Source organism: Monopterus albus, unplaced genomic scaffold (assembly GCF_001952655.1).
Source record: "Monopterus albus unplaced genomic scaffold, M_albus_1.0 scaffold247.1, whole genome shotgun sequence".
In the NCBI taxonomy this organism is placed as follows: Eukaryota; Metazoa; Chordata; class Actinopteri; order Synbranchiformes; family Synbranchidae; genus Monopterus; species Monopterus albus.
This window is the reverse complement of record NW_018128127.1, coordinates 372513-384265: the sequence shown is the minus strand read 5'-3', so window position 1 is coordinate 384265 and position 11753 is coordinate 372513. Positions and strand designations below refer to the sequence as shown.

The 11753-nt window shown below is 37.5% G+C and overlaps 1 long non-coding RNA gene across 5 annotated transcripts in view; it reads left to right on the top strand.

The window, feature by feature from the left end:
* Positions 1 to 495: 495 nt before the first annotated feature.
* The window catches only part of LOC109972123 (uncharacterized), a 120520-nt gene continuing 109262 nt past the window's right edge, over positions 496 to 11753 (top strand). For 3 of the 5 annotated variants that reach the window (XR_002276640.1, XR_002276638.1, XR_002276637.1), the window contains exons 1-2: positions 496 to 581; positions 2881 to 3071. This is a non-coding gene — a long non-coding RNA (uncharacterized LOC109972123). Of the gene's footprint in view, positions 582 to 2880; positions 3072 to 3600; positions 5198 to 11753 lie in introns of those variants that run through there. The other 2 variants (XR_002276641.1, XR_002276639.1) reach the window with 2 other exon arrangements.

Below are 11753 nucleotides of genomic sequence, written 5' to 3'. Positions count from 1 at the left end.
TGCAACTACATGCAGCTACATTATTCCCAAAAGTTTGCCATTTTGATCAGCCCAGCAGTGCTTCTGCAAAAAAGGTACCATTATTAGGATTTAATAGTCTGCTAATCATTGCCCTTCTCTAATTCTGATCCACTTGTTAGGAAATCAGCTAAAATTAAATCTAGCCTTAACATCACACAAACAAACCTCCTTTCTTACAAAAGCGTCAGTGTCTAACACACTCTAACCTCAGACAGCTGTCTTCTAAGACAATGTTTCTATCTGAATTAAAGCTAACCACTGCTAACCTTGTACCTAAACCAAACCATCTCAAACATAGTGTCACGATTTCCCTGTATTTCCTGATTCATGCTTTTATTTTGACATCCTTCTGCTACACACCACTCTCATCTGATCCAGGTTACCTCACTAATCACACTCACCTGTTGTCAATCAGTAATCACATAGACTGTGTATTTAAACCAGCCACTCCCTGCTTTTCTATCTTTATTTTCATGGATTTATGTTTTTGTTATGTTCTCTGAGCTACAATTTCCATGTTGTCTCTTGTGGACATTATTCAAGGACTCACCTCTTTTCTGGTTAGTTTGGTTTTCATGTGTGGACTCATGTTTCCCATGTCTTGCACTAACTTTTAGTTTTTGTTGCACCGTGTCCTCCTGAGATATTGCAAATAATATTTTCATACTTTACTCATTTCCTCCAGTGATGTTTGTTGTGAGCATTTTTTGTTAGCCGTTCTACTCCTTTTGATCACTTTTATGCCTCCACACCAATGATGGCTGTGGCCAGACCTGGCAGTCAAGTATTTGTTTGATAGAGGGCAAACTAAATTGTGTTAGGAACTATCTAAATACAGTCGTATGTTCAAATAAATTATGCTGAAATGCAGTGTCATAGTGTTTGAAATGCATATGGTTTTTAATCCAGCCAAGAGGATCACTGTTTGTCAGACCTCTTTTACAATAAATGCTATGAAGTATGCAGTCTGCTCTTCTGATTAGCTGTTCTCATCATGTAGGATAATCCCTACTACCTTGCCCCTATCTTCAGAGGCTTGTATGACCTATTTGAACTTGTCTTAATCTCACTACCTCTGCATCTTTCTTAGCTGACATCACATCTGTTCTTTCATCTTGTATAATGAGCTGCAGCTATATGCAGCCCCTTTCTGTGCATCTGGCTCTTTTTCTTAAACTGTTGACCCTCAGTGTCTCCAGTCAGCCAAGTCTGATACACCTTATAAACTCTTTGGTCACATCCTAACCAAGTGCCAAAGATATCTCCAGTGGGGATGTGGCTTATAGTGTTTTCCACCACAGAAATTTAACAAGCTGTAGCCTGGAGCTTCCCATACATAATCCAGCAAAACTTGAAGGATTGTGGCTGTTCTGCTGTTTTTTTTCCCTGTGTTTGTCACTGTTTGCACAAGGGCAAGGCTGCACACACACACACAGCTGAGCAGGGAGCATCAAACTGAGGACTGTGACGGTCATGTTGCTTTACCCATGGGTCACTCGCTGAAGTCTCCGTTTGACCTCTAAAACAAGTGAGGTCCCAGTTTTATCCCTAACCGGTATGCGTATGTTCACACTGGGCTTATAATGCTTGGGTTTAGCCAGTCATGCTCATTGCATCCACTGGGTGAACACAAAAAAAAGAGATCAAACCAATATTAACATTGCTGTTTGCTGACACATTCCTCATCTCAGCTTTTATAATAGTTGATAAAGCTTTATTAATCCTGTTTTAAGCAAATGGTTTAATGTTTCCAAAATAAAAACATGTAGTAAATGATCAACAGTGAAATCATGCAGTGGAGCCAAGTAATGAAGCCCCTGGTAAGCATCTGCATTAAACTGTCATAATCAGACCACAGAAGACAGTTATTAACTCAATATTTTAATTCTATATTGCCGCTGACAAAGTTAAGTTACTCAGTGTTGTTGCTTTAATGGTGCTTTAAAACTTATTTCTTAGTTGCAAGTCCCAACGTGCAGTAAGGTTGTCCTTTGTGATCTGTGTTAAATTTTATTTTAAATGACTTGACCAAATGTTCTATAGCATACAGTGGCACACAACAGTATGTTAACCCTGTGGAATTACTTGGTTTTCTGTGTTAACTGGTCACAAAATGTGACTTGATATGAATTTACTGCAAGTCACAAGTAAAGACAAACTCAGTCTACTAAAGCTAATAACACAAACAGTTATGTTTTGTATCTAAAGTAAGTGAACCCTTGGATTTAGTAATGTGTCAAAGCTCAAACAAGAGCTTTCTGTCACTGTGGTTCAGATCTGCAGTGTTCAAGAGGAAATTTGGGTTGTTCATCCTCACACAGCTGCTCAGCCACCTGCTTAGGATGTTTACTGTGAATGTATCTTTTGAGGTGATTCCTAAACATCTTGACTAGATTAAGTTCTGGGCCACTCCAAAAGGCAGATTTCCTTTGTTTAAAGTCATTCCCTGGCAGATATACTTTAATGTTTAGGGTAATTGTCCTATTGTATCATTTAATTTCTACTGAGCTTCAGCCTCCAGACAAGCCACCCTGACATTATCCTGTAAAAGATACTGTGATAAACATAGGAATTTATTTTATCCTCAGTGATGACGAGCTGTCCAGGCCCAGAGACAGCGAAGCAGCCCCAGATCTTGACCGTCCCATCACCCCACTTCATCTTTGTGATGTTTTCATGTTGGCATACAGTGCCCTTTTACACCATGCCCACAACTGTGTGCTCTTCCCAAACAGTTCAGCCTTACTGTCACCAGTCCACAAAACATTTTCCCAGTAGCATCATGAGGGTCAGGGTGATCTTTGGCAAATGTCAGACATGCAGTGATGATGTTTTTTGTTGTTGTTGTTTGTTTCTCAGGGAGCAGAGGGTTCTGCTGGTGCTGACACCATGCTCATGCAACAGTGCAACATGATACGTGTTAACAAGTAAACTGAGATACTAACCAGCCTGAAGGATTCGTTTAAAGCCTTTTGTTTTACTCTGGCCTTCTCTTCTACCTCACCGGACACTGAATGTTGAGTCATCTTAGCTAGGAACCTGCTTCCTGGGTGAGTAGCATCTTCCCCGTTTGTAAACACTTTAACTGTGTACTGATGAACTTAACTCTGAAATTATTCTGTAGCTTTTTCCAGCTGTATGAAAATCAACAATTCTTGATGGCATGTCTTCTGATCTTTATTTTATTATTTTTACTTATTTTGAGGTTTTCATGGTTCTCATTGGCAGATTTGTCTTATGAATGATATTTTTAAAATAAATCAAAGTTGCCGAATGCAAACCACCAATCAGGTTTCATTGATTGGACTCCAGGGGTCAGATGCGTAAATGTTGCATGCACACAAAAAACATGTGTACACCTATTCCCACGCATAAACTTGTATGTATAAACATACAAGCCATAAAAGGTGCACAGCTAAAATTGTGATGTGTTCATCAGCTGTAGAAAATGCAGGAGGTGCTTCTCTTGTTGCCCTTGTGATCTCTTGGTGTACATATACACACTTTTTTTGCCTCTTGCTAACAATGCTTGCTTGCTTTCCCTTTTGTTTTGTTTTGTTTTTTGTTTTTTTTTTTAAGCTCAGCCATGTCCCTCTGCTCTGAGCTGAGTACTGAGAGCCTGCCAGTCAGCAACTGTTTTTCTGTTTGTGATCCATAACTTGAGACCACCAAACAAATCATATGTTCTTTTCTCCACTTCTCAAATCAGTCTTAATTTTACAGTCACTGAAATGCGATTCTTTAGCGTGCTTTTCGTTGATAACGTGGTTCAGACAGCGTTTTTTTTTTCTATGCAAATGAATGATTAAGGGTGTGTTTATACTGTATCTATTTATGCTTAAAAGTGGGAGTGGGAAAAAAAGCTCATGCACATGCGCCCAATTCCACGCCGATTCAAATTTATAAAACAGAACCAGGTCTATGTAAGTGAGGCTTTATAAATCTGATGAAAACAATGCATACGCTCACTTCTCTCTTCATGCGTACTGTTTTAGTCATGAATATACACAGAATTTTATGCAACTGGCCCTGCTTTGCTGAGTCCAGAGTTCTGATTTCTGTTATTAAAAAAGTGAATGTTTTTTCATTGTTGTAACTGAAGTGATGAAGCTCTGAGACTTGTACATGCAGCTAAATTCAAAGAGTTCACTTTTGTGCCACCGTAGTCTCTCCATGATTCATTAACTTGGGGAGAGGGTTTCACCCCTGGGCCACCTTTTAAATGCCAAATTATGCACATAAAGCAGCAGCTAAAATCTCATCTCACTACCAGTCAAAGTTTACATACAGGTTTCTATACAAGCCTTAACCACACTGACACAGCTCCGTTAACGAACAAATAAGAGGCACTTCACACTACTGAATATTTCTGCTTCCCCTGTGCTAATGTGTCTATTAATGACTGCACATTAGATCAAGCATTTAAAGCAGCAGAGCTTGCAACTGGGATGGAAACATTTGATGTCCAGCTGTAACAGCTATGCTGCTCTCTACTTGCTTTAATTTGATCCTCAATAACAGACCAAAAGCAATTACTGCCTTAGCCGTGCTCCCTCTCATATCTATTTTACTGCTGTTTTATAACATCACTGAAGGGGTTTAGTTAGGTTTATTGAGCAAAGTATTGAGTTGTGCTCATGATTTTTGCTTTTGTCAGACAAAGAAACAAGAGAAAATTGTTTGAGAAAGTGCAATTTAGACTTGAACATGTTTCCTGTGGCAAGCAGCTGTATAACTAATGTTTTAAGGAATGGTCAATCCAAAACTCTAATCTTCAATGTGAACTTGTGAACTCTGGAAAAGTAAGTGCTTTATTGAAATGTTGACCATTTTAAATGACAAAAGAACCCAGAAAATTTATACCCGAGGCTCTCCAGTCGCCCTTTCCACATGCTTTAATTCATTTTCAATGGTGTACTGAATGTTTGCGATAAGCTAATTTAGAGGAGGGCAAATCTGTCTTTCTTTTTGGCCATAATGAACTGTGGTGTTTGTTAACTAACAGGAAACATGTGACCACATGAAAAGCAACAAATCCCCAAAAATTCCAGTTTCAGTGAATGTTGGGAAGGTGCTTTTTGTGATACGATTTCCTATGGGCATGAGCCTCAGGGCAAAGATGTGGAAATATGGCCAAATGTAAATGTGGACTGCCTGTGAAATGATACCACATTGCTGCAGGTAAAAAAAAATAAAAAAATAAAAAAACAAGTCTGGTCATGTCTCAGCTGTTTTAGTGATATCTCCATGTATGAACACTAAGATTTTAAGTTAAACCTGCTGCATTACCTTATCAGGGTTTCAAAGCAGCATCGGTCTGTTAATCATATCCTGTATTAGAGCCCAAAACTGGAGAACAGTTCAACCTACAGATGGATATTCCGACATCCCTCCATAGGGTGTGGCTCTATGGCTGTAAATCACCACTTTGGCCCAGATTAAATGGTCAACTGCATCAAAAGCTGTTACATGTACAGTATTGTCATGGGAATTTCTATAAACATTCAGTCACCATCCTGACTTTACAGATACCCTCACTTTTCCTCTAGTACCATAATAAAGTTGATATTTATGGGTCAGAGTGAAATATCTTGACAACTATAGGATCAGCTACAGTTAAATTTGCTCCAGATATTCAAGGTCTCTAGGGAATAATAATGACTTTGTCTTTTAGCACTACCAACAAGCCAGACGTTTCTTTCATATGAAGTAGTTTGACATTAACTAACTGAAATCACACATCTTTGTAAAGATGTTCATGGTTCACTGACAATGTGGCTAAAAAGTGAAAGTTTCCATGTATTCAAAATAAGAATTTGTCCAAAACACTCAAACATCTGTTCTACTTTGTGATTAGCATGTGAAACTGCTAAATATTACCTGCTAAAGTGAACATGTTAACTGACATGCTAACAATGCAGTGTTAGGATTGTCCCTGTGAGCTTATTAGCATTTAAAGCACCATTATGCCTAAGTACAGATTCACAAAGTCATTAGCATGGTTGTGTTGACATGTATTTTGTTAAAATTTGGTCATTTTAAAATTAATAAAATGACATTCAATTAATATTTATTATACTGAAATTGTGAAGCTCAATTACTTATCCAGCTTAAGGCCAATTTTACATTTTGATGTAGGAAAAAATTATTTCAACTGTTTAGAATTTTCTCTACCAAATTTATCAGTGCTCTACCAAATGTACTAGACAGTCAGTATTATATGAAAATGTTTCAATTTAACCTTTAATAATGAAGGGATGGTGATGCATTACATGAAGAATAAGTAGCACTCATGCAGTATGTATTACAGCTAGCACTCAATATATGATATCAAGTTGAAAATTATGTTGTAGAGTGTAATATTAGGTTCCGTCTTGGCAGATCTGTGGCGACTGGTGCCTTAGTGCTTAACCTTTAAAAAGTAATGAATATCTTTTAGCAACTTTCACAGCATATTCTGGTTTCATCTTAAAGAAATAACTAGCCTTCATCATGTTTTTTTCTGACTGTGCAAAAGTACTGGCATTTGAAATGAAGTACAGACCATGGTTGATTTTGCCTTTAGATCCTAATGGTGGTCACTTGCCAAACGCATAGTAGCCAGGAAGTAATATCTGACTGGCCAGCCTGTGATTTTCATCAGATAAGTAGGGTCAGGAATGGGCTGAAAATGACTACCTTTACCTTCAGGCAGGCAGATGTGGGTAAAATACACAGATTAAAAAAAAAAACGTGCTGATGAGACAAATTGTGAAAAGAGCTTTAAAACTCGTTGCTTCTGGATTGAATGTCTCTTTAATTGCATTAAGGGCATTTAATGTATAAGAGTAAAGATGCACAAAATTATGTACTGGTACTATATCCTAAGTAAAAGTCAAGCTTCTACTGTATATCAGTTTTTTTTTTCGTAATGATCGTGTCCTGTTCACTAACTAGATTGCAAACATTTAAAATGATCTCAAACAGTCTAACATATACTTGCCCCAGTTGTAATTATAATTATTGATAGAAAATTTTCTAAAGGACTGTGACTGACTTGCGATCTGTCCAGGGTGCACCCCACCGCTAGCACAGTGTCAGCTGTGGTTGGCTCCCGCCCCTCGCAACCCTCTTCAGGATAAGCAGTATAGATAATGGAGTGAAAGCTGTGGGAATGGTATTTGATTTCCATTTAAAAGAAAAAGAAAATGGCATCTTTCTTTAGAGGCGCATGTAAAGAGGAGATTTATGTAATTAAGACATGTCAATCAATGCAATTGTGAATCTGATTTAAAAGCCTTCCCATGGAATATTATAAATATCTGAGAGAAAACCTTCAAGATGTTTCTCAACCAGAAGCACAATTAAATGATTGTTCAGGAGTATGTGAGTAGCTCAGTGTTCATCACATGATGTTTTCACTTATTTAATTAGTAAATAAATGTGGGAGGTTGCAAATATATTGTTCAGGAAACTATTAGTGGGAAATGAATTGTGCATTTTAAGGATAATGATGATTTTCTTGGTTAACTGATCATTTGGTACATAATATGTCTGACCAAAAAAAAAAAAAAACTGTATGCTCACTTTATAAAGTTTTTTAAAACTGACTTTTTTAAAGAAAACCAGACTTAAAAGGCAATCAGTTGTCAGTTTCTTTTCTCTGTGAACTCACTGATCAACTAATCACCAAAACAAACTAGTTTTATCTGACAGATTTAAGCTCATATCTGTCATACACTAAATTGAATGACTCTCCAAGTACTCTCTCAAGTCAAGAGTGTTGCATTGACTCCAGGGTGAATAGAAAAGCCTTTGATAACAGGTTTCACATTTCTGTAAGTGCTGAAAGCTACTTTCTGTTTGAGTTGGATCTCCTACAAATAATAAGACTAAATTCTGCAGAGCACATGCAGCTAGGATGCCCAGGTCCCACCTCTTTCTCTAGTGGAAAAGATGGTGGCTGTGGTAAAGAGTTTGGCTGGCACAAATGTTAGTGGGATATGCATTGCTTTTAATTTGGTTCCTAAGATTAAAGAGTGCCATGTGTCAACAGGAAACAGATGTGACACGTGGGGAGCAGGCTGAGATTAATGATACATTACTTGTTAAAGCTTTGTTCCAGTAACTTTCCTTTAGGCTTCTCTCTTTCTCTCTCTGTCTCTCTTTCAGCCCTTTTGTCAGTGTTTTAGTCTGACTAATGTGGCATAATGAGAGTGATAAATCAGTGCTGTCTGGCATCTACACCACTGTTGTGTGCGATACTGTATCACTAGATTTATTCAGTTGTTTGGGCAGAGCATAAACAGCTCATGGGACTTCTCTCTGACTACTTAACAGAGTTGCTGGATAATTAAATTCCTTAATAGCAATAAACACTGATGGTGGATTGGTTCACAATAACAAAAATTATTGGTGTTTTTTAAATACATTAGGGGCTCAGTTATTCAAGTTGGTCCTTTTTAATATTCATAATATGTTAATCATCACTGTACGCCTTAATTGTCTGACTTGAGTATTAAAATATGTCTGTGCTCTAGGAAAATAAGTGCCAATTTTTGCTGCACACCAAAATCATCCATGCACTGAAAACAAACTTAATGTATAAATAAACTGGCAAATCCTGTGGATAATTAGACCATTTACATCTCATCCTGGTTGTTTATAACAGGCTTTCCTCTAAAATGAAAGGATATTGCCTTTAAATCACTCTTCAGTCAACTATTAAAAATAAAACACACATGAATAATTTCACATGCATGAACTGTACATTATACCAGCAGCATAAAAACACATCACAGCAGGAAGGAATGCTAAAATATTCATTTTGAATATATAATCCTATATTAATATTAAAATCTTGTAATATATTAGACCAATCACTCTACAGTGATAGAAAACAATAATATGGCAACATTTGGTCCACATCTTACTCTATGAGCATTATTCTATAGTTGCAATAAGTAATTTTGTGGAATTGTTACTAAAGCATTCATCACTACAGCTGATGTAGTAATTTATCACTGAATCCAGAGTTTTATAATACTAGGCTGTCCCCGTGTGCCATTTGTTGCTCAGCTCTATCATTTTTCTTCTGTATTCACTGAAGGGTGGAAAGCAATAAATGATTATGAAAAGTGGTCTATGTGCCACATGGATTCTTAATATTGCAGCACTCTATGGCTTTTGAGCAAAGGTGGCCTGTAATTTACACAAACTCACATATTAGAGAGAAGTAAACTATTAAACTTAAAAGGTTTCCTCAGAAGCAACACAATCCTGCGGTTTGAGGGTATCAAAAACGAATACTCATAAACATTTCTAATGCTGTAATAAGTGATAAAACAAATTCCTACAGTCTTGTCACAGACTTAAATGCAGCTCTTCCCTGGATGTCCACCTGACTTTACCTGCTATCTGTAATTTGATTAAAAGCATGCAGTCTTTTTTTTAATTTTTTTTTTATCATGGCTTGTGGGCTGCTTTTCATGTCTTATTTTGTGCACCTGTTTTTACTCATAGTTTGTGGATTTGGGATCAAATTTGTGATTCTCAGTGACCTCCTGGCACTGCATTTAGTTTAGCAACCTCTCACCATCACCACCTTCCCATAAACCACAAGATAGCCAAATGTCTGTGGTGGACAATATAGTTGGTGTTTTGCTTTTTCTTTTTTCTTTTCATTAACTAGAAACCCCTTAAAGTCTGCCACACTGTGGTTCCTTCTTTGGAGCAGGTAGTCCATTATTTGCATAGATGAGAAAATGGTAAGGACCTAATTTGGAGCCCTGTAGCACCCCACAGGTTGTAACCTTAGATTCTAGCATGTTACCTTCAAAATTACACAATAGAGTTCTTCCTGTAAAGTAAGAGCTGAGCTGTTTTCAGACCTGAAAAGTGAAGCTTTAGCAACTTATTTATTGGTTCTTTATGGTATTAAATGCTTCAACTTGGCAAAACCTATAACCAAAACCATTCTGATTAAAGTCGATATATCATTTTATTTGATTTTTAAATATTTGAATATGCCACTTACTGACCCCATCTGAAAATTTGTCTTTTGGCTACAGCACAGCTGAGCTACCATGCACACATGCACTGTGCTACAGAAATCAGTGATTTTTTTTTTTAACTGTGGAATAATAGACAAACTGAGATTATGGTTTATGAAACCACAAATGACAGCAGCACTGTCCCTCAGGAATGTGGCTAAAATTAAATCCAGACCAGATCCTTTGTTAGTACCTAAGAAGGAATGAGGCAGGATCTATCTCAAAGGCACCAGGAACAACACATCTGCTTTGAATTTAATCATCACCGTGTTATTCATCATTAATTATTGCTGTCAACATTGAATGAATTCAAATGCAGAAGTTTAGTTAAACTGCAATGATTCAGAAATGTAACAAAAAACATTCAAGCATAATTGCAGGTCATCTGGTCTGAGATGTAATCATCTTTAGGATGCTGAACAAGAAGAGGAAGCAGGAACAACTCCTAAGGGTGTTTGCTTTGCGGATCAATATAGTCATGAATCCTGAGACTGCTTCAAGGAGAGAGAAAGAGAGTATTGTGTTTGTGAGCAGAAACAATGGGGAATCTTTCTTCCTCATAAAGAAATGAACACAAATGAAAAGATTTATATTTCCCCTTCCTTATGAATGCTGCGTGAATAATAAGTGTTTAGCCAACATAAAGCTGGCTTGCATTGTTGCATCAAATGATGTGTTGGTTTGACTGGGGCATGCCCTCCCTGTGAACATTGTTGTTGTTTGATTTAATCTGGCAGCCATGGATGTGTAGGGACACAGTGAAGTATATCCTTTCATTGTTCTACACCACTGAATGGAAAACCACAAGGTATCAAGGGACATGCATGTAGGTTGTCAATCCAACCAAACACTTGTGCAGTTAATTAAAATGCCTTCAGGCACAGAGGAGTGCCTCTTGGTGAAATGACCTGCTGAAATGTTCTGGTGCAACCTAGTAGATGATATTTACAGTATCTTGTCCCACACAGATCCTTATTCCAAGGATAAAAAATGAATAACTAAATGTGTTAGATTTTTAAAAAGTAAACCTGCTTGAGACAAATCTCTTCTATAAATTATGTTTATATACTGTTAATCTGTTTTGTCAAATGCAGATGGTTGAACAGTTAAAGGAAAACCTGCTGAGGGGTTGCTGAAAAATATGAAAATGATGTGGATCATATGCTTTGGCCATTATAGTCACCAGATGGCAACCCAGTTGAACACCTATGGGAGATTTTGGAGCAGCATGTTAGATAGCATCTTCACCACCAATGTCAAAACACCCAGTTAGGAAGTATCCTCAGGGAGAATGCTGTTCATCCCTCCAATAGAGTTCAGAGACTTGGTGTACTGAAGCGTCATGTGATCCTACCTTTCCATCAAATGCTACTGCGTTGTGCTCTGTGATTGTGATTCCACCAGGACACATTTCCGGGGTCCCACATGTGGCTCTCTGCTTCACTAAAAATGCACATCTATTCTATTTTTGAGGGGTACCGCTTCTGAGAGTCTTCTGACAAAAATTTGACCCACTAATCAGGTAGCTAGATATACACTGAACAAATTATAAACGCAACACTTTTGTGTTTGCCCCCATTTTTCATGAGCTGAAGTCAAAGATCTACGACTTGTTCTATGTACACAAAGCCAAAATAATCAATCCACCTCACAGGTGTTGCATATCAAGATGCTGATTAGACAGCATGATTATAGTACAGT